The following is a 5,405-nucleotide window of genomic DNA, read 5'->3' as shown; positions in this document are numbered from 1 at the left end:
CTACCATCTCTTGATTAAATGATGAAATAGTTATCATTTCTTTATAGCAAGTCAACAAAGAATTGCTATATGATTAAGTAAACTGATTGATCTTTTAGAGTGGTAAGGATGGGTTTGGCTGACCTACTCAAATCAGGACAGCAAATACAGACAAGAATCTCTGAAGATTTTCTTTTAAACATATGAGACCTCTCTCTAAGTGTGTTCTAATGTGCAATACCATCCTTCATTTTCAATAACTTTCAGGCATGATCAAGTCTCAAAGGCATTGTTAATGAGAAGCTGCAAGGATGCTAGTTTGAGAAAAGAGTAGGGGGAGGGCTGAACAATTTGAACCTTGACTGATGCTTAATTAGATGCGGTGGCACAATCATGAAGATGGTGCTACTAACCTATTGTCATTAAAATGTGTGTCCAAGCTGTGTGGTCTTAGGAAACAGAAAACTAATGCACATGACAAATTAACAAAGACATGTTCTTATGAAAGTGTTCAGTAACATGAAAGAAAATGGAAGAATGCTTCCACAATCAGAAGAGAGATGGAAGTCACATAGAATATAATAAATGAGCCTCAGGGACCAAGATAAAGACTTTTACTTGTCACCTGCAGTGGTAGCACAGCTGTGTTATGCTAAAGGGAGAAGATAAATCAAACTGAGAAATAATGTCAGAAAGTGTCTATCAATGTGGTATAAAGTGGGAAAAAAATTATGGACTCAAAGAATACGGAGTACTTGGGTTCAAAATCTGCCTCTGCCTTTTCCTCATTTGTAAAATGGAGATAAATAGTAGTACTGTCCTCATATGGCTGTCATTATATAATTTTTTTATATATAACAATTTAAAATTTGCAAAACATTTAAAAATATCTCATCTCATCTAAGGACAACTTGGGATCTGGAGGCTATTATCCCCATTTTATAGATGATGAAACTAAGGCAAACAGAAGTTAAGTGATTTACTCAGGATCAAATAACTAATGACTGAAACTAAATCTGATCTTGAATCTAAGCCCAACCTAGCTTTCTTCTGTCATAACTGTAAATTATTATTATAGTTATCATTATTGTTGCCCTATGAAATATTTCAGCACAATGTAATTGCACTATAGAGATATTTGTTGTAGGGGAAAGAACATTATAGGATCTGAGAGTTAATCCAGGTTCTGTCACTAACTACATAGTCTTAGAAAAACCCAAAGTTTCTTTTGTACCTTAATTTCTCCAACTGTAAATTGGAAAAATACCATCTCCCTACCAGCGTCACCAATTTGTCTTGAAAGAAAATTAATGGAGACAATTTAGATAATAGAGAATCACATTAAGTCTAACCAAATTTCTGATTAGGAAATGATATTGGTAATAAATTAAGCTTTACTCTAAAGATGCTGTAGATAGGACACCGACTTTGGAGTCAGTAGGACAGGAGTTCAAATCCCACCTCAGACACTCGACATTTACTAGTTGTGTGACCTCAGGCAAGTCACTTAACCCTGATTGCCTCACATCCTGGGTTATCCTCAATCATCATAATTCATATCTGGCCACTGGACCCAGAAGGCTCTGGAGGAGAAAGTCAGACTGGTGACTTAGCACAGCACCTCTCCCTCAAATCCAATTCAAGTGTATCACCTCCCTGATCACAGTCTTCTTTAAGAGTGAAGGACAAGGGAACAGCTAGGTGGTGCAAATGAATAGAGCCCTGGCCCTGGAGTCAAGGGGACCTGAGTTCAAAGTCAGTCTCAGACACTTAATAATTGCCTAGCTGAGTGACCTTGAGCAAGTCACAACCCCATTGCCTTAAGTAAATAAATTTTCTTTTTAGGTTTTTGCAAGGCAAATGGGATTAAGTGGCTTGCCCAAGGCCACACAGCTAGGTCATTATTAAGTGTCTGAGACCAGATTTGAACCCAGGTACTCCTGACTCCAGGACCAGTGCTTAACCCACTGCACCACCTAGCTGCCTCAGTAAATAAAAAAAAAAAATTAAAATTTTAAAAAAGAATGAAGGGCAAGCATCATTATTATTTAGCACTTAGAGGAGAACAAGGAAGAGAGATTGACATCATGCCTCAATGATGGTTTCCCTTTCCCTAGCTTCTTCTTGAAGAAAATGTACCTAAACACCATAGATTCTTAATAAGTGATTTTTGAATTTTAATTCAGGGCCCTCGCCTGTCTGGAGCAGAGTACCTTCCTCCTCACGACCAGGAAATCTTGGTCAACTAGAAAGCATGGGGAAGGAAGACTGGCTAGACAGCAGGCTACAAAAATCTGAAAATATTCTTCTCATTATGAAACCTACATAAAAAACTTGATCTTTTCAAAAAAGAAAGGAAAATAAATTAATTTACTCATTATTCCTTTCTATGAAAAGTAGTTGAATGCAGGGCATAATTTGGGTACATGTGCATGCCTCTATGGGATATATATGGGCACAATACGAAGAGATTCTGGACTCCTGGCATTGTGTGATAAATATTTAGGGGAGGGGAGCATATCTGCTTGGGTATTCTCTGGTTCTTCTTGATCCAGTCTTACTCCAATCACTGAAAACACTTTTATCTCTGAGATAGGCTTATTTTATTGACTAGAGGCTTTTTGTAGTTTCTTGAAATTATACAAATTCTCCTGCTGTCTTTGTGCCTACCTTCACCAAAGAGAACAACCCACAATTTCACCTTTGACTGGGAAAAGAAATAGACTGCTGGGGGGAGTTTTTTCTCCATTAACAGAAAAGAACAGGCAACATTTCATATAGTTCATGCATTCTGACAGATCTTTTGAAAATTCTAAAATCTGACTTCATCTCTCACTTTTACACAGATACGGATGAATCAAAAGGGGGTACTGAGGCAAGTTAAGAAACCTGTCACTAAGTATGACTTCAGAGTTTCTGTTCTCAACATTATCCCTCAGTTGCTACAAGCACATCTATCACAACCTTCTCCTAAAATCCATTTAGATTTTATTCCCGAAAAAGAGTCATACTATTTACATCCCCTTTGGGAATTGGATCAGGAAAGGGGAGAAATGTGGAACTATCAAATGGCCCATCATTTTTCTTTATAACCCAAGTTACTGACAACCCACAGAAATGGAAACATAGCTTCTCAGGTGTCAATAGTGCTCACATTCCCTCCCTGTCGGCTTTATTCCCATTTTTATAGCTAGAATCTGATTGATTCCATCAATCTGGTCACAGCTAAGTGATCAGTGTCACATTGGATTCCCTACTGGAATCTTATTTTATCCATTTATGTTGACTCTGAATCAAAAAAATTGCTCTTTCCAATTAAAAGGAAGGTAATTAACCAGTGTAGGCTCAGAAAAGGGATGAATATATTATATTTCATACAAAAGATAATCTTTCCCCAAGTTTCACTTCTTGAGTTTCCACTTCAGCTATAAACACAACACAATATAATGAATGAATTCAGATGTGGAAAGTGAGATCCTGCTACTTGCCATAAGTGAGCTTGGATAAGTCTGAGAAGTCAGTTCTCCTAGCTATAAAATGAGGGGTAGAGTGAAATAATCTCCAGATGGTAACTTGCTGTAAAGGGCTGTTCTCTTTTTGACTTAAGAAACAAATTCAAGCATGGTCATCCCTTTAATATAGTTGTCCATCAAAAACATAAATTTTGATCAATTTTGCACAAATGTTTTTACTTCTCTTTGAAACTCCCTTTGTAGAATTCACCACGTAGAATATGTTCCTGAGGTCATTCTAACTCCAGAAAGGTACTGATACCTCAAGTTCATGCTAAATAGGGTTCAACCAAAGGGTCTGGGGATGGTTAGTCTGGAAAAGGGAAGACTAAGGAGGGCATGATGGATGACTTTGAGTATGTGAAGAGTTATCAAGCAGGGGGAGCGATTAGGGTTTTTCTACTTAGTCCCTTAGGACAGAATGAGCTGCACTGGTATGGGTTCAAAGAGACAAAATTGGGTTTGATATGAAGAGAAGCTTCTTAATAATAAAAGCGCTCCAACGGTGAGGTGAACTTCTTTAGGATGTAGTGGTTTCTCCTCACTGGAGGTCTTTGAGCAAAGTTCGGTTATATCATAGAAGGAATTTTTTTTTCAGGTATCTAGGTTGTACTAGATAATGCTGCAGGATGTAACAATATAGCAGTTCTGTGAGTCTGGGATAATTGTTCGATTCTGCTGAATTCTCTTATAAACCCCTAAAATTCTAAAATGAATCATAATCACAGAGGGACAGAAAGTCAACCTAGTTTGAAGACAAGAGATTTCTCTAAAATTAGTGTTACTAATTAGTAGACCCAATTGATCTCCTTTAATAGACTCCCCTCTCCAAACCAAATTTCATGTTCTGCCAAAGTGATTTTTCTAAAGCCCAATTGTGACTATGTCATTTCCCTAATTCTCCAGTAATTTCCCTTTACATCGAATATAAAACATACTTCTTGGTTTGCCATTTAAAACCCTTCACACCTGGGCTCTTTAGTCATAGACATAGACTTTCTTTCCCTGAATTGTTGTCTAAATACATACTTAACAAATGCAGGTTATTTTAAGGCACTTGGGGATTAGTGGACACTAATTTTATTTAATTCTTTGTGTGATCTAAGGTCCTTTCCAATTCTAAATTTATGATGTATTTTCCTTTTCAAGATTCTGAATCCCTCCCCTTTTTTTCCAAATCCTAAATCTCTTCCCCTTGGCCAAATCCTGAAAAATTTCCCTATGTCTAAATACAGGTTCCATTCTTTTTGTCTAAATACAGTATCCCTTCCCTTTGTCTAAATACAGAATCCATTCCCTTGATGTAAATCCAAGAGCCATTCCCTTTGTTCAAATCTTTGATATATATATTTCTTTTGTCTCTTAATGGACCTACACAGCTGGAGCTAGAGATCAACTATTTTATACAAGATATCTTGTTTTACTTATTTACAAGACTGAACCTTATACCCATATACACAGCCCATGTAGTATTGAAATACCATATGGGCAAGTGTTGGTTGATAACCTTGTTCCCTTATGATTGACAAACTGTTGTCTACTTTTATCAACCAATTAAATGTGGCTTCTTACAAAGGCTCCTCTAAACCAGAAATCATTAGAGAGTAAATCTTCTTCCAGGCAGATGAGAAATGTCATTTGCTTTTACCTTTTAATAGGCTTGTAAAATGGCAAACTAGATACCAATACTTATTTTTTGAAGAAAGTAGAAGAAACTTGAACAAATACACTTAATTCAAAACTCTACTAATCTGTTCTTATAATTATTTTTTTGATATCTCGCTACTAATCAGCCTTTTTGTGACATGGTGCTGTCTACTAAGAATCAAAATCAGAAAGCTCTTAAAAAGGACAATAAGACACATATTGTGAAGTTAGCAAACATGCAAACATTCTATCTCCAACACAGAATTC

At 36.6% G+C, this 5,405-nt stretch overlaps 1 protein-coding gene across 2 annotated transcripts in view; it reads right to left on the bottom strand.

The window, feature by feature from the left end:
- Window positions 1-5,405, bottom strand: part of PID1 (phosphotyrosine interaction domain containing 1) — a 281,380-nt gene that overhangs the window by 65,316 nt on the left and 210,659 nt on the right. The window lies entirely within an intron of this gene.

The sequence above is a fragment of the Macrotis lagotis genome, chromosome 6 (genome assembly GCF_037893015.1).
Source record: "Macrotis lagotis isolate mMagLag1 chromosome 6, bilby.v1.9.chrom.fasta, whole genome shotgun sequence".
NCBI classification, from domain to species: domain Eukaryota; kingdom Metazoa; phylum Chordata; class Mammalia; order Peramelemorphia; family Peramelidae; genus Macrotis; species Macrotis lagotis.
This window is presented reverse-complemented; position numbering and strand designations above follow the sequence as displayed.